The sequence below is a fragment of the Lissotriton helveticus genome, chromosome 2_1 (assembly GCF_964261635.1).
Source record: "Lissotriton helveticus chromosome 2_1, aLisHel1.1, whole genome shotgun sequence".
NCBI lineage: Eukaryota > Metazoa > Chordata > Amphibia > Caudata > Salamandridae > Lissotriton > Lissotriton helveticus.
This window is the reverse complement of record NC_136059.1, coordinates 492,504,910-492,523,090: the sequence shown is the minus strand read 5'-3', so window position 1 is coordinate 492,523,090 and position 18,181 is coordinate 492,504,910.

The window sequence follows — 18,181 nt, the reverse complement described above, 5'->3', positions numbered from 1 at the left end:
TTGGGGGGGGTCATGTAGGAGAGTAGGGTCTGCAATCCTATGATCACCCAGATTTTTGCTTTTTGCTGCACTGGTTTACGACTTTCCCTGGCTGTGGGCCTGCTAATCAGACCCACAGCCTAGCTGTTCTCTCTATCCAAATTGTACTCAGGTACTGAATTGGCACTGGGCCCTCTCCAAGTCCCTGTACCCAGGGCTGAGGTGCACCCAGAAGTCTCCCAGGGGCTGAAGCATGTATTGTGCCACCCCTGGACTGACTAACTAAACTGACACAACTGGCTGCACGACAGCTGGGGCAAGGTGGTGTACTCACCCTTTGCTTTAGATATAGTATACCTATATCTAACCCTAAAATGGACACACAGATCTCCTATCAGTCACTCCTATGGCAGGCCTTAACAATCCTGAAGGCAGAGTGCTTGGAATCGTGTGAGATAGTGCTCTGGCATGAGCTGAGCCTGTCTGCGGCTTTCGGGATCTATCCCTTAGCCGTTTCCAGGATATCGCATACCATATACTCTTAAGTGCATTATAATCCTCGCGGTTATATGCCAACTCTGGTATCGCTTTATCAAAACATGTCGAGTAAGGTGTCATACGAATTGGAATACTAACCCCTCGCCAATTCTGGCGACGGGGTTAGCATTCCACCCTTCTAGAGGGACACGACATGTATGTAACCTGTAACCCCGGTTAAAGTCAAGCAGAGACTTAGCTCCACAAAATGGATGCTGCCACCCAGACACAAGTCTGCCCTCCTGCTGCTGGGAGTCCTCCCAGAGCAGGAGGCAAGGACAAAGGGTTTCCTGCCAGGGGCGGTGCCAGCACCGTCCCAGACAGGATTTTGTGTATTCTAGGTAGGCAGGGCTTTAGAGGAAGGTGACTGCAAGTGGCACCCCGGTGCTCACTGTGCATAGGCCAGCTGAAACCAGTTCCAGGGGCACTCCAGCCCCTGGCCTGGGGAAAGCCCGCCAAAGGAGAGGGGTGTAACCACCCCCCTCCTGGTCCCACCCATAGGGCAGGACTTAGTCGCGTGCCAGCCCCCTTTTCCCAGAAAAAGGTAGGAGCAGGCCCCCTTCCAAATTAGATCATCTTTGGAATCAAGACACGACTTTCTACGAAAGGACATCAAGATTTCTTCTTCAAGATTCTCCCTTGTGACTAAGGAGTAGTCACCCTGCATCCGCAGGCACCATCTTAAGAACACTGCGGTCTGCTGTAAGTCCTTCCTCTGGAATCTGACTGCCCAGCTCGACGAGAACCGGCTTCCCTGGCACCTCTGACCTCTACCCACCTCTACAGCCACGCTGAGAACCGTGGGTGCGACGAGACCTCGAGGGACCGGCCATCTTCAAGACTGCACGACTTCTTTCCAGCACGACCGCCGAGGAATCCCCTGGTGAGTGCTTTGGGGTCCGAGAAGCCCCGACCCTGAGCAGCTCCAGCACCGAAGTTCAGCCTCCCAGCATCTCCACGATCTGCGTGGGGCCCTTCTGCTTTTTGCTGCTCACCGCGTTGTTTGGCTGCTAGCCCGCTGGCCTTCTTAACGACGCCCGACGACATCACTGCTGCTGGTCTGGTTGCTTCAGACTGGCCCTTGCTCCCTTCCAAAAGAGGAGCACCCCGGACCCTCCTGGTCCACTCCAGACGCCATTTTAGGTCCACCGCGTGGGCTTGAATTTGCCAAGACTTGTTGCCCCAATTCTGGGTCCAGCGACGTCGAGAGCATCATCCATCGTGGGACAGCTCGTACCTCCATCCTGGTCGCCGACAACGCCTCCTGGTCTGTGAGACTACAGAGCACAGCGTCGCCCACTCACCTAGTCGAGGTGACTACCATCCGGTGCCCTCCTGGTGCCACCTGACTACTGGCTAGTAGTCACGAACTTGGTCCCCCCCTGCTTTCAGGTGTCATCCATCTTCGATCCAGGCTTGGATCACTCGAACAATCTTCACTGGTCGCCTGCCAGCAACTCCTTTCCTTCAGGCTCCTGGTTCGTCAACGAAGAATCCCGACGTCTTTTCAGACCTATGCAGCTGCAGCCCCTGGGCTAGGTAACTTTGGCATTTCGGTGCCTCAGCATAGCCTCACTCTCCAAGGGTCCAGATCCACTCTCGTTTTGACCTACCTAGTCGGGTTCGCCCGAGAACACTAACTTTCTGAACACTAGCTTCCATAGGCTTTTTCCCGCCTTACGCGTGAGAGTTCCCACTCTGCACGTGGTGTCCCTAGGCCTCCTGCTCCTAACCTGAGTGTTCAGTATTGTAGGCCTAGCGTTCCTAAAGCCTCTGAGAATCGTTACTTACCTGCTAGTAATTCGCATTCCACTTTTAGAGTATATGGTTTTTCGTGCCCCTCGGGCATTTGTGTAAATTGTGCGACTTAAAGTATTTTCATAAGAGTTTTGTTGTGTGCTTAGCTCCCTGTCTCATAAAGAGCCAGGGTAGTCTTGTTATAAATAAATACACTGTTTATTTTCATAACAACTTGTGTGGTGTCCTTTCACTGGGTGTTCAAGGGGTAATGTGATGGTAAAACAGCTGGCTTAACACGCCCTCTAGAGTCTTAGCCTTAGACTGCTCGTATCCATGCTACTAGGATAGCTGGTCTATAAGGTTGACTTACAACCAATCATCAATAAGGGTTGTTTGGACTGATATATGGTGATCACTAGAATAGTGAGCACTGCACATCAGGCCAACTTCTCACATTGGTGGCAGCGGTGGGATTTGAGCTTGCTGTTGTTTTACCACACATATCCTAAGAATATCTTGTGAAAGATCACATAAGTACTAAAGGTACATATAACTTAGCTTAGAATACTCTGAGTTCTACTGAACCAGCTGTTGTAGCTCCTAGGGCCTAGCACACCCTAAACTACAACTCTAGCAAGGGATCAGTAGGCAAACAAATAGTGTAGGTAAGTGCACCACTTACACCTCACTAGAAAAGCATGTCTACCCAAGGAGAGTCTTCAGAGACTCCCCTTGTGGTTATTGACCCTCCACAGGTCACTTCAAGATATGCAGCTCTCAGTTTCCAGGAGATGAGACAAGTGTGTACCTCCAGGAAACTGAAACAGGGGTCTAACCCCACCATTCCCTTTTTGATAGGTCTCCTAGAGACTTATGATGCGAGAAAGATTTCTCAGCTAGAGGGGAATATGCCAGCCTTAGAGGGTACCTCTGGGGATCCAGACCTCCCCAACACTGCCAATGCAGTTGAGGAGGAGGATCAAGAGGAACTCTCTGGGGATGAGGTAGACAAAGGTCTTGAGGTAGTCAGAAGGCTAACTAGGGCCAACTTAGACTTGCTTGGGCTAGGGTCTGGGGGACCCCCAGTACTGACCCTAAGTAGGCCTAACCTTGGAGTTAGGAGAGATAGATCTCTTTCTAGGGACTCCAATAGATCTCTGCACTCTAATGCCTCGTCTCAGAGGAGAAGGAACTCTCCCCAGAGGAGATTGACTTCCCCTCAGAGAATGGAGCATGAAGCTAGGATGAGACAGGCTACTCTGAGGATTGAAAGGGAAGAACTTGCCCTGGCCAAAGAGAAGCTTGCCTTTGCTAGAGAGCAGCAGATGAGTGGGTTAGCTCCCACTGGTGGCAGCAATCTCCCAAGAGATAGAGAGAAGGGTTTAGATACTAAACACCTGACTAAGATAGTGCCCCCCTTTAAGCAAGGGGATGACATCCAGAAATGGATGGCTGCTTTGGAGAGGGCCTGCACTGTGCAGTGCATTCCCCAGAGTCAGCGGGCAGCTATACTGTGGCTCTCCTTTGATGGTAAAGGTAGAGATAAGCTCCTCACTACAAGAGTGGAGGATGCTAATGATTACCAGGTCCTGAAAAATACACTGGTTGATGGGTTTGGTTTAACCACTGAGCAGTACAGGTTGCTGTTCAGAGACACCCAGAAAACTCAGTCTCAGGACTAGTCTGACTTTGTGGATTGTGCCACTAAGGCTTTGGAGGGTTGGTTGCTGGGTAGCAAGGTTACTGATTACACAGGGTTGTACAATCTCATGATGAGAGAACAAATTTTAAATAATTGTCAGAACCAGTTGTTGCACCAGCACCTTGTTGATTCAGATCTGACCTCTCCCCAAGAATTGGGAAGAAGGCAGACAAATGGGTCAGAACAAGGATCAAGCAGAACCAGAACCAGAACCAGGGTGGTCAGAAGAAAGCAGACCAGAAGGGTAATGCTAAGAGTGAACAAAATGACCAGAAGTCTTCACCAGGTCCCCAACAAACCAAAGAGGGTGGGGGTCAGGCTTCCCAGAAGAAGAAGACTCAAGAAGGCCAGTCAAAAAGGTGGTGCCAGTACTGCAAAAGTAAGTCTCACTGGTTTAGTGAGTGCACCAAAAGAGGAGGACAAACTCCTGCCACTACAGCCCCTAAGGCAACTGCAACCCCTAGTACAGTCAGTAGTGGTAGTGTACCTCCCAAGGCATTAGTTGGGTTAACCTTGGGAACTGAGGGGTCTGACAACTTAGTTGGCACACTCACTCAGGCTGTCCTTGTCTGTACAGGGGATATGGATATATCCCCTGATATAAGTCCCAATACTTTGGGCAAATACAGGCAGACACCTTTGATTAATGGCAAGATGGCTCAGGCCTATAGGGACACTTGTGCCAGTGTCACCATGGTGACACCTAACTTTGTGGACCCTGGACAGATCATGCCAGGTACAGATTTTCTGGTGACCAATGCCAGCAACGTCACTACCAGTCATAGTATGGCGATTGTGGCTTTCTCCTGGGGTCGAGTAAAGGGCCAAAAGAAAGTTGTAGTCAGTTCAGACCTCCCAGTTGATTGTTTGTTGGGCAATGATTTGGAGTCATCACTATGGTCAGAAGTGGAGCAGAGGACTCACATGGAGATGTTAGGCTTGCCAGCACATGTGCTTGCTGTGACTAGGTCACAGGCCAGAAGATGCCCCACTGAACAGGTGCTGGATCCTGAAATGATGGACCAGACACCTTCCAAGAAGAAGAGCAGTAGGGTTAAGGCTTTGCCTTCCCCCTTGCCCCAGGTTGAGGATCAAGTCTCTGAGGAGGCTGATCTGAGAGAGCTGAGGGAAACTGAGCCTAAAGAGCTTGAACTTGATCAAGTTGAGTTTCTGGGCTCAGGGGGACCCTCCAGAGCAGACCTGGGGAAGGCACAGTTAGACTGCCCTTCCCTTGAACCCCTCAGACAGCAGGCTGCTGCTGAGGCTGCAGGGAATGCCACAGGTGCCCACAGGGTATACTGGGAAGATGGACTCCTGTACTCTGAGTCAAGAGACCCTAAGCCTGGTGCAACCAGGAGGCTGGTCATCCCCTTGTCTCTGAGAGGTTTCCTTCTCACCTTGGCCCATGAGATTCCCCTTGCAGGTCATTTAGGTCAGACAAAGACGTGGGACAGGCTTGTCTCACACTTTCACTGGCCCCACATGAATGAGAATACCAAGGAGTTTTGTCGCTCCTGTGTCACTTGCCAAGCCAGTGGTAAGTCAGGTGGCACAACAAAGGCCCCCCTCATACCACTACCTGTGGTGGGGGTCCCCTTTGAAAGAGTGGGGATTGACATTGTTGGTCCAATGGAACCCCAGACAGCATCAGGGCACAAGTTTATACTGGTGGATCATGCCACCAGGTATCCTGAAGCTATTCCACTTAGGACCACTACAGCACCTGTAGTGGCAAGGGCCCTAGTTGGAGTGTTCTCCAGAGTGGGCTTCCCTAAGGAGGTTGTTTCTGACAGAGGTACAAACTTCATGTCAGGATATCTGACTGCAATGTGGAAGGAGTGTGGTGTGAACTACAAGTTCACCACACCCTATCACCCACAATGCAATAGGCTTGTTGAGAGATTCAACAGGACCCTCAAAGGGATGATTCATGGGCTACCTGAAACTCTTAGGAGAAGATGGGATGTCCTGATCCCCTGCCTCTTGTTTGCTTACAGAGAGGTCCCACAGAAGGGGGTTGGCTACAGCCCTTTTGAGCTTCTGTATGGGCATCCTGTGAGAGGACCCCTGTGTTTGGTGAAGGAAGGATGGGAGAGACCTCTCAAAAAGCCTGCAACCAACATAGTGGACTATGTACTTGGTCTCCGCTCCAGGATGGCTGAGTATATGGAAAAGGCATCTAAAAACCTGGAGGCCAGCCAAGAACTCCAAAAAGCTTGGCATGACCAAAAGGCTGTCCTGACTGTGTACAAGCCTGGACAGAAGGTGTGGGTGCTGGAGCCAGTGGCCCCAGCAGCTCTGAAAGACAAATGGTCTGGGCCCCACACCATCATTGAGCAAAAGGGAGAGGTTACCTACTTGGTGGACCTTGGAACTCCCAGGAGCCCTCTCAGAGTGCTCCATGTAAACAGGCTCCAAGCATATGTTGACAGGAAGGACATGAGCTTGCTCATGGCCACAGATGAGGGACAGGAGGAAGAGAGTGACTCTCTCCCAGACCTGCTCACTCAGAATCCTGATGATGGATCAGTAGATGGTGTTGTCTTTTGTGGCAGCCTCACTGAGCATCAGCAACAGGATTGCAGGCAAGTTCTGCAATCCTTCAGATATATGTTCTCTCTGACACCCAGCCAAACTGATTGGTGTACCCATGATGTTGACACTGGAGACAGTCTGCCTGTCAAGAGTAAAATCTACAGACAGCCTGATCATGTTAGAGACTGCATCAAAACAGAAGTGCAGAAAATGTTGGAACTGGGAGTCATTGAGCCCTCAGATAGCCCTTGGGCTAGCCCAGTAGTTCTAGTGCCAAAGCCTCACACCCAGGGTGGTAAGAGAGAGATGAGGTTTTGCGTAGACTACAGAGGCCTCAATGCAGTCACTAAGACTGATGCCCACCCAATACCAAGAGCAGATGAACTTATAGACAAATTGGCTTCTGCCAAGTTCTTAAGTACATTTGATTTGACAGCTGGGTATTGGCAAATCAGGTTAGCTGAGGAGGCCAAACCCAAGACAGCATTTTCTACCCCTGGTGGGCATTATCAATTTGTGGTAATGCCCTTTGGTTTGAAAAATGCACTTGCCACCTTCCAAAGGTTGGTGAATCAAGTCCTCACTGGGCTGGATGACTTCTGTGCAGCATATCTTGACGATATTGCTGTCTTTAGCTCCACCTGGGAGGATCACCTGGTCTACCTGAGGAAAGTGTTAGAGGCCCTGCAAAAGGCAGGCCTCACTATCAAGGCCACTAAGTGCCAGATAGGGCAGACACAGGCTGTATACCTGGGCCACCTTGTAGGTGGAGGCCAGGTTCAGCCACTGGAGAGTAAGATACAGGCCATCAAGGACTGGACTCCTCCAATCACCCAGACTCAGGTTCGAGCTTTCTTGGGCCTGACTGGGTACTATAGGAAGTTTGTCAGAAATTATGGGTCCATAGTGACCCCTCTTAATGACCTGACAAGCAAAAAGATGCCAAAGAAAGTTCAGTGGACAGCAAGCTGTCAGAAAGCATTCAATGACCTAAAGCAGGCCATGTGCACAGCACCTATCCTTAAGAGTCCAGATTACTCCAAGCCATTCATTGTCCAAACAGATGCTTCTGAGTTGGGTGTGGGAGCTGTTCTGTCTCAGCTGAATTTTGATGGTAATGATCAGCCTATTGCTTTCATTAGTAGGAGGCTGACCCCCAGAGAGAAGAATTGGTCAGCTATTGAGAGGGAGACCTTTGCTGTGGTTTGGGCCCTGAAGAAGCTGAGGGCCTACTTGTTTGGCACTCACTTCACCATTCAGACCGACCATAAGCCCCTCTTGTGGCTAAATCAGATGAAGGGTGAAAACCCCAAACTGCTTAGGTGGTCCATTTCCCTACAGGGATGGATTTTACAGTGGAGCATAGACCTGGTACTGATCACAGCAATGCTGATGGGCTCTCCAGGTATTTCCACTTAGAGCAAGAAGACTCACCTGGTCAAGGTTAGTTTATTGTCCCAAAGTTTGGGGGGGGGGTCATGTAGGAGAGTAGGGTCTGCAATCCTATGATCACCCAGATTTTTGCTTTTTGCTGCACTGGTTTACGACTTTCCCTGGCTGTGGGCCTGCTAATCAGACCCACAGCCTAGCTGTTCTCTCTATCCAAATTGTACTCAGGTACTGAATTGGCACTGGGCCCTCTCCAAGTCCCTGTACCCAGGGCTGAGGTGCACCCAGAAGTCTCCCAGGGGCTGAAGCATGTATTGTGCCACCCCTGGACTGACTAACTAAACTGACACAACTGGCTGCACGACAGCTGGGGCAAGGTGGTGTACTCACCCTTTGCTTTAGATATAGTATACCTATATCTAACCCTAAAATGGACACACAGATCTCCTATCAGTCACTCCTATGGCAGGCCTTAACAATCCTGAAGGCAGAGTGCTTGGAATCGTGTGAGATAGTGCTCTGGCATGAGCTGAGCCTGTCTGCGGCTTTCGGGATCTATCCCTTAGCCGTTTCCAGGATATCGCATACCATATACTCTTAAGTGCATTATAATCCTCGCGGTTATATGCCAACTCTGGTATCGCTTTATCAAAACATGTCGAGTAAGGTGTCATACGAATTGGAATACTAACCCCTCGCCAATTCTGGCGACGGGGTTAGCATTCCACCCTTCTAGAGGGACACGACATGTATGTAACTTGTAACCCCGGTTAAAGTCAAGCAGAGCCTTAGCTCCACAAAATGGATGCTGCCACCGAGACACAAGTCTGCCCTCCTGCTGCTGGGAGTCCTCCCAGAGCAGGAGGCAAGGACAAAGGGTTTCCTGCCAGGGGCGGTGCCAGCACCGTCCCAGACAGGATTTTGTGTATTCTAGGTAGGCAGGGCTTTAGAGGAAGGTGACTGCAAGTGGCACCCCGGTGCTCACTGTGCATAGGCCAGCTGAAACCAGTTCCAGGGGCACTCCAGCCCCTGGCCTGGGGAAAGCCCTCCAAAGGAGAGGGTTGTAACCACCCCCCTCCTGGTCCCACCCATAGGGCAGGACTTAGTCGCGTGCCAGCCCCCTTTTCCCAGATAAAGGTAGGAGCAGGCCCCCTTCCAAATTAGATCATCTTTGGAATCAAGACACGACTTTCTACGAAAAGACATCAAGATTTCTTCTTCAAGATTCTCCCTTGTGACTAAGGAGTAGTCACCCTGCATCCGCAGGCACCATCTTAAGAACACTGCGGTCTGCTGTAAGTCCTTCCTCTGGAATCTGACTGCCCAGCTCGACGAGAACCGGCTTCCCTGGCACCTCTGACCTATACCCACCTCTACAGCCAAGCTGAGAACCGTGGGTGCGACGAGACCTCGAGGGACCGGCCGTCTTCAAGACTGCTCGACTTCTTTCCAGCACGACCGCTGAGGAATCCCCCTGTGAGTGCTTTGGGGTCCAAGAAGCCCCGACCCTGAGCAGCTCCAGCACCGAAGTTCAGCCTCCCAGCATCTCCACGATCTGCGTGGGGCCCTTCTGCTTTTTGCTGCTCACCGCGTTGTTTGGCTGCTAGCCCGCTGGCCTTCTTAACGACGCCCGACGACATCACTGCTGCTGGTCTGGTTGCTTCAGACTGGCCCTTGCTCCCTTCCAAAAGAGGAGCACCCCGGACCCTCCTGGTCCACTCCAGACGCCATTTTAGGTCCACCGCGTGGGCTTGAATTTGCCAAGACTTGTTGCCCCAATTCTGGGTCCAGCGACGTCGAGAGCATCATCCATCGTGGGACAGCTCGTACCTCCATCCTGGTCGCCGACAACGCCTCCTGGTCCGTGAGACTACAGAGCACAGCGTCGCCCACTCACCTAGTCGAGGTGACTACCATCCGGTGCCCTCCTGGTGCCACCTGACTACTGGCTAGTAGTCACGAACTTGGTCCCCCCTGCTTTCAGGTGTCATCCATCTTCGATCCAGGCTTGGATCACTCGAACAATCTTCACTGGTCGCCTGCCAGCAACTCCTTTCCTTCAGGCTCCTGGTTCGTCAACGAAGAATCCCGACGTCTTTTCAGACCTATGCAGCTGCAGCCCCATGGCTAGGTAACTTCGGCATTTCGGTGCCTCAGCATAGCCTCACTATCCAAGGGTCCAGATCCACTCTCGTTTTGACCTACCTAGTCGGGTTCGCCCGAGAACACTAACTTTGTGAACACTAGCTTCCATAGGCTTTTTCCAGCCTTACGCGTGAGAGTTCCCACTCTGCACGTGGTGTCCCTAGGCCTCCTGCTCCTAACCTGAGTGTTCAGTATTGTAGGCCTAGCGTTCCTAAAGCCTCTGAGAATCGTTACTTACCTGCTAGTAATTCGCATTCCACTTTTAGAGTCTATGGTTTTTCGTGCCCCTCGGGCATTTGTGTAAATTGTGCGACTTAAAGTATTTTCATAAGAGTTTTGTTGTGTGCTTAGCTCCCTGTTTCATAAAGAGCCAGGGTAGTCTTGTTATAAATAAATACACTGTTTATTTTCATAACAACTTGTGTGGTGTCCTTTCACTGGGTGTTCAAGGGGTAATGTGATGGTAAAACAGCTGGCTTAACACGCCCTCTAGAGTCTTAGCCTTAGACTGCTCGTATCCATGCTACTAGGATAGCTGGTCTATAAGGTTGACTTACAACCAATCATCAATAAGGGTTGTTTGGACTGATATATGGTGATCACTAGAATAGTGAGCACTGCACATCAGGCCAACTTCTCACACCTGTCTTCTGTCAGGAGACCTAGAGAGGGATCTCGATCTGCTGCAGCGGTGGTTAGTGGAACGTTTAAACGAACTAGCACCTGAGACTGCTCCCCGGAAAACATCCAGACAGACCTCTGCTCCCTGGTATACGGAGGCTTTGGCTCTGTCTTGGCGCAATTGTAAGGTGGCAGAGAGGCTCTGGCGTCAGCAGTATGATCCTGGGGCTAAGGCAGTCTATAGGGCGGCCATTAAAGCCTATCATGTGGACATCCTGTCTGAAAAGAAGAATTATTTCTCTACGAGAATTGAGACTGCTTCAAGCTCCTGTAGGGAAATTGTCACCATTGTGAAGAAGTTTGTGACCCCTAATGCAAATGCGGCCCGTTATGAGCTCTCTGAGACGTGGGTGATCTCGCTAGCCAGCTTCTTTACCTCCAAGATCAAGCGGATTCAGGACTCTTTTTCTCCTTCGGGCCTGAGTGATGTCATCTGCCCGGGAGTCCAGCGGAATCAGATAGCTGGATTTGGATTTAAACCCACTCTCTCGGAGTTTCCATCTCTCTCTGGCTCCGCATCTCAGGACCTCCTAATCAAGCTTAAATCGGGCTCACCTTTAGACCCTTGCCCGACTAAATTTTTGGCTAGGGTGGCGGAAGTTATGAATCCGCTGATTAATCCCATTCTTAATCTGTCTCTGACTAGGGGTGTGGTGCCCGTGGTCTGGAAGCAGGCGATGGTTGTTCCATTACTTAAAAAGCCGGGTCTGGACCCTGAGCTACATGCCAATTATAGGCCGATTTCCCTCCTGCCTGCTCTCGCAAAGATAGTAGAGAAGCATGTGCACACTGTGCTCTCTACTTTCCTTGAAACCCATAGTTTGCTGCACTCCACCCAGTCTGGCTTCCGGACCAACCTAAGCACCGAGACGGTGCTTTTGGAGGTCAGGGGGGCCATTAAGGAAGTACTGGATGCAGGAGGAAGAGCCATGTTGGTAATGTTAGACCTGTCGGCGGCCTTCGACATCGTCCCTCATGAGGGTCTCCTCAGCAGGCTTTATGAGATCGGTCTGAGAGGGACGGTGTTGAGCTGGTTTCGATCTTATTTGGCTGGTCGCCGACAGGTGGTCTGGGCCCCTCCGTACTCGGCCGAAGTACCGCCTCTGGAGGTCGGAGTCCCGCAGGACTCGGTGCTGAGCCCGACTCTTTTTAATATCTTTATGACCCCTCTGGCGGTGCTGGCGGAGTCTTTTGGGGCTCAGATCGTGTCATACGCCGATGACACCCAGCTCCTTTTCACTTGTGGGAAGGGGGCTGAGTTTGATGAAGAGAGCATCCGTGGGGGTTGTATGTTTTTTCAACGAACTCCGTTGTAACGCATGCCTTTACCACGCATGCGTTACTACGGAATACTATTTACACGCCTATCTTTCTCCACGTATTTTTGCGTGGTGACGTCAAGCGTAGGAGAAAAAAAAACGGCCGTTTCCTTCCTCTGCGATGCCGATTTCCCTGCACATCTCGTCTAAAGGTGAGTGTTTTTTTTGGGGGGGGAAGCCCCCCCAACCCCCCTTTTTTATATGTACCCTTTACCACACATGCCTTTACTACGTACCTCGTAGTAAAAGTATGCGTGGTAAAGGCAGTCGTTGTAACCACGCATGCGTTGTAATGCATGCGTGGTTAAGGTTTTTGTTGAAACGGCCTCGTTGTAGTGGCCGTTTCCCATCCGTGGGTGTCTTGGGGCTGTTTTCGAATGGTTTCAGCGAAACAGCCTCAAGTACAACACAGATAAATCGGAGGTGCTCTTCTTCGGGTGTCAGTCTGACCCGAATTGGCAGGAGCGGTGGCCGGTGAATATGTTCCCTCCTATGTCATCTTCTCTGATTGCCAAGAATTTGGGGGTCAAGATTGACAACGGCTTGATGCTTAAGTCCCAGATCCTTGGACTGGCCGGCACCTGTTATGGCCTCCTTAAAATGCTGCGTAAGTTCCTTCCCCTGCTCCCGTTGGTGCACAGGAAGATTACGGTCCAGGCCCTTATTGGTTCGAGGCTGGACTATTCAAACGTCTTATATTTGGGTTTGCCCGAATATCTTCTCCAAAAATTACAGGTGGTCCAGAACTCGGCGGCTCGGGCCATTTTTGGCCTGCATCGCCGAGCGAGAGCTTCGGACCTTTTACATTCTTTACATTGGCTGCCTATTCGGAAGCGGATTGTTTTTAAAGCACTTACGCTGGCGCATAAGGCATTTCATGCTGTGGGAGCTGAATATATTCAGAAACGGCTTGCCTTCTACAAACCGGCTAGAGCCTTAAGATCGGAATCTCTCTGCCTTGCCGTTGTCCCTGCTGTTAGGAAAGCAAGGGTGGGCGGACGTTCCTTTAAACATCTGGTGCCCCAGCTTTGGAATGCCCTCCCTTTGCCGCTTCGCATGACATCTAATCTGCTGGCCTTTAGAAAGGGTCTGAAGACGTGGCTCTATGGTCAGTAATTTGTTCGCTCTCCCCCTCCTTGTGCTCGCCCTTTGCAGTCTGTTGTGGGTTAGAAAGCGCCGGGACACTCTTTGGAGTTGCCGAGCGCTATATAAGACACCCATAACATAACATAACATAACATAACATATCAATAGTGCCTTGTGGAGATAGGTTTAATTAAAGTGGGCAAATGTGGCTGGGAGTGGGCGCTCTACATTACAAGGGAGGAACAATGCTGCAGAAATCTCACACATACAGGAGCGCATAAGTCATCCTGAATGCGAAGAGCAGAGCTACCTTCTGGCTTCTCTGGTGGACGGGCTGAGGCAGTGTGTTCTGTCAAAACCGGCTACCGGAGAGCTTGTGCAGCGATTCAATGAGCCTCGGGGTATTTCCGATTAGCTACAGGCTGGGCCAAGCAGAGAGGGTGGGCTATTAACCCATTCGGAGCCTCGCAGAGTCAAGTGAATTCAAGGGCTGTAGAGCAAGAGTGAAGAAAACAAGCTCTTGGCATTGCTGTGGGGGGCGGGAGCGCATTGGCGGGGGAGCAGCAGCCTTTGATGTGCGAGTGGGAGGGAACACCATATGGGGTGTGATTAAGAAGTGAGCTCAAACGTGCGCTGGGGAAGCGTCGCGCTTGAGTAACTCACATGCATTGGGGACAATCCTCGCTGGTTTCAAGAGCTGTTTTGCCCACTATACTCTCGCAGAACAACGCATGCGTGTTGGTTCAGCGAGACCTAAAAATGTGGAAAATGAATATGCAGGAGTCCGCAGTAAGTGGAAGAATCAGTTTATTCTTCAAGCCAGAAGCGAACAACCCGACCAGCCAAGCCGAGTAACAGTTATCCTCAAACGGCTGGGTGAGAGTACCCTGGGCTCGGAGGCACGAGAGAATTACCACCACGAGCCAGCACGAGCAGAGAAAGCACTAAGATAAATATAACACATCTCCTTTTCTTCAACATGGAAAGGAAAGTACATGAAGATAACATTTCAAAACATTGTTGAACCATTAACCGTTCTGCACCCGTCGGTCAGCGGCTGACGGGAGCACTCCCTCCCTGGTGCTGCAAATGGCAAATGGCCATCGCATCCCCGCCCACTCTTTAGAACGCCCGCACCGGCGGATTTGCCACAGCGGTTAAGGCGTTAACCCACATGGAAGAAAATATTAACGTTAAGTCATAAAATTACAGACAGCATGGAAATACAACAGGAATAAGTAAAAACCAACCACTCCCTTCCTATACAATCAATTAAATAAAATCTTTTAAATATGCGGGTGATTTTCGAGGTGTGTCGTCAGACAACAAATGTGACACCTGTGAATGAGGAAAGTTAGAAGAGATCCTCTCTTTTTTTGATACAAGGCCACTCTTCAAAGGTTCCATGTTTAACAGTTTCGTAATTTTAAATAATTGTCTCCCGCAGACTTGACCAGGAAAGGACCTCTGAACTGGTTAAAATCATTATGTGTTCCACCAGGCTTGACCTTGACCAAGTCACCCTGAGAAATTTTCTTCTCATTTTTAAAAATGAATTGTGGATGAGGAGAAGAAGGAACCTCTAATTGTTGTTTCAATAACCATGTAGGAACTAATTTTGTACCAGCTTGTCTGCCTCTCATTAATTCGAAAGGGGATTTTGACATACCCTGATGTACTGTGGTGTGGTACGCCCAAAGCATTTCGTTAATTTCTTTTCGAATGGAACTGCTGGATGCCAAAGCTAATTGCATGGTACCTTTTACAAGTCTGTTTACCCTCTCGCATAAACCATTACTTTGTGGATTGTATAATGATGTATGCAAGTGTGTCAAGCCCACATGATCAAAGTAAAGCTCCATTTCCTTTGATGTAAGTTGTGTGCCATTATATGACAAAAGCGTAGCAGGAATGCCCTTTCTACGGAATATGTCATTGAGTACCCTGATGGTGGATTGTGTTTTAATATTTCTCATAAAAACAACTTCCACCCATCTGGAAGTTGAGTCAACCAATACCAAGGCGAACTTCTCATTTCTTTTAGTTCGTGGAATGGACCAATGAAATGCATACAAACCTTTTGCTAAACACCTTCATCAGACACCAAGTGTTTAGAGGTGGAGGAATTATGGATACCCACACCTACTTGTAGCCTCTTCTCAGATTCTTTGCAAACTGCACATCTTTCTACCCATTGTTTCACATGACAATCTATACCTGGCCACCAAAATCTTTCTTTCAAGCGTCTAGCAGTTAAGGTTTGGCCTAAATGGCACTCATGAGCTAAAGCAATAACCTGAGACCTGAGAGACTCTGTTGGTATGTATTTCTCACCCCTCAACACAATGAATTTCCCTTGTGTGGAAATCTCATCTTGTAATTGTACATAGGGTCTATGGCCAGGTAAAATGGTACTTTGTCTAGACACTCCTTCTATAGTCATCTTAACTACGCTTTTCATATTTGTATCATTTCTCATGCCTTCCAACCATTCCTCTTTAGAGATGGACCTACTTAGGTCATCTGTGAGATCCTCTAAATAGGGAACTACACTTTCACTAATCAACTCATCTGAGATAGCTTTTGTGTCTGTTAATCTAGACAAACAATCTGCAACACTGTTGTGCCACCCAGGTACATACTCAATTCTGCACATGAAGTCTTGCACACTAACCGCTCATCTGGCAAGTTTGCCAGAACAGTTTTTACTACCACCGGGACCTTACACTTTTAATAAAGGCTTGTTGTCGGTTCTAAGAGTGAATGACACACACCACAAGAAAACTCTAAAATGTTTCGTAGCCCATGCGGCTGCCAATGCCTCATGCTCGATAACCAAGTAGTCGCTCTCCGTCTCGGTTAGGGAGCGTGACGCAAAGGCAGCGGTTTTCTCTTGTCCAGAATGTTTTTGTGTCAAAACAGCTCTAATGCCTACAGCACTGGGATCTACGGTTAAAAAGGTAGGGAGATGTGTCACAAAACTAGTAAAAATGTTGGCATTGACAATGTTCTCTTTGATTAAATTAATAGCCCTTTTGAGCTCATTGCCCCACAAAAACGCCTTCCCCTTTCTCAATAGCTCTCTTAATGGTTCAGCTTTTTGTTCAAAGTTTTTGACGAATTTGACATAGTATTCCACCATGCCCATGAACAATCTCAATCGCTCTCTGTTATCTGGTTCTGTCACATTTGATATTGCACTGACTAAGTCATGCTTAGTTTGAATACCTTCACTGCTGACATGATAACCAAGATAATCCACCTCTAGGACAGCAAAAACACATGTGTCCTTGCGTAGGGTCAAACCAGCCGTGGACAAACGTGACAGAACTTTATATAAAATGGTATTGTGGTCACCAATGTCAAGACCATAAATCAAGATGTCATCTTGGAAGAATACCACCCGATCGATGCCCTTCAAGATCTCTGTAATAATCCTCTGGAAGGCACTAGCAACAGAGCATAACCCAAATGGAAGTCTATTAAATTGGTATGTGCCTTCAGGGGTTATGAAGGAAGTATACTCTTTGGAGTTGGGGTGAAGTTTGATTTGGTGGTAGGCGCTGCGTAGATCAAATTTTTAGAAAATTTTACTGCCAGACAAACTCAGGACGATTTTGTTGATGTTAGGGAGAGGAAAGTTGTCCATTATAACCGCTTTGTTCAAACTTCTCATATCCACACAGAAACACAAGGAACCATCTTGTTTCTGAGTGATAACTACCGGAGATAACCACTGTGCAGCCTCCACAGTTTCAATGATACCATCATCGAGCATTTGTTTGATGATGTCCTTGACTTGAGCTCTTGTGGAAAGCGGTATCTTTCTTGCTACAGGTACAACATCTTTTCTGAGTCTTATTACATGTTGAAAACCAACAGCCTTTCCTAATAAAGCATTAAACACCTTTTCATGACTTGATAAAATGCTTTGTAAATCACAAATATCATTGTTAATGCACATTATTGGTGGGTCAGCCCTAGGATCAACTCTGATATTCAGGTCGTATTGATGAAGCCGCCCCAAAATGGCAGGGCCATGAGGAGATACATAAATCTTATCATCAGTGAAGCTATGCTTGAAAGTAATACGAGCCTCAAAATACCCTAAAACTCCAATATTGGTACCCTGGTAACCTTTTAAGATAACATCTGAAGGTATCAAGTTAGCACTTTTGCAGGAATCATCATACACATTTTTTGGGATTATGGTATACAATGAACCAGTATCTACCATAAGTGACACTGTTTGTCCATTGATATCAAAATCCGCCTTCGGACATGTCAAAAATTCATCATTACTGATGTCGGGGTTTTGATCTGATCTGATCAGCTTAAGTTGCGCCTCTTCATCCTCTATCATGGCAACGTTTTTGCTGGGTGTTGTCTTACACAATCATCATAGTGTCCCTTTCTCCCACACTTCAATCATTCTTTGCCTAAAGCAAAACAATGTATACAGTCAGCCAAATGAAAGGTACTACTGTGGCATGAACATGTGTTACGTTTCTGCCAGATTGAAGCGGAGGGTCTAATCACTGTGTTTTTCCCCCTTCTGGGTGCCATGTTTTGGAATTGTTTTGTATGTATAGGATTTACTACCTCACTGGGACCAGCTTGTAATGCAGCAACCTCTGGATTCTTATCTTGTTTTTAACTCTCTCATACATTTGTCACTTTCTTCTACTACTTTAGCGGTAATTATGTCCTCTTTTAGGGATGGAATGCTAGCAGCCCATAGTTTTTCTTGGGTTTTCTTACTATAGCATTGTACAATTAATTGGTCCCTAATCATATCTTCCTGCATGTTACCGAACTGACATTTAATGGATAACTCTCTCAATCTACACACAAATTTGTCTATGGTTTCGTTAGATTTTTGTGGTTGCATATAAAATTTGTGTCTTCGCATGACTATATTCTGTTGTTTAGCAAATCTAGTAGGCAGCTTTATAAACATCTTCTACTTCAAGGGGTGAAACAGGAAGGTACTTACACATTCTTTGTGCCTTTTTACCCAAAGCACCTAACAATAAAGATTTTTTCCGAACTACAGAAAACTTGGAGC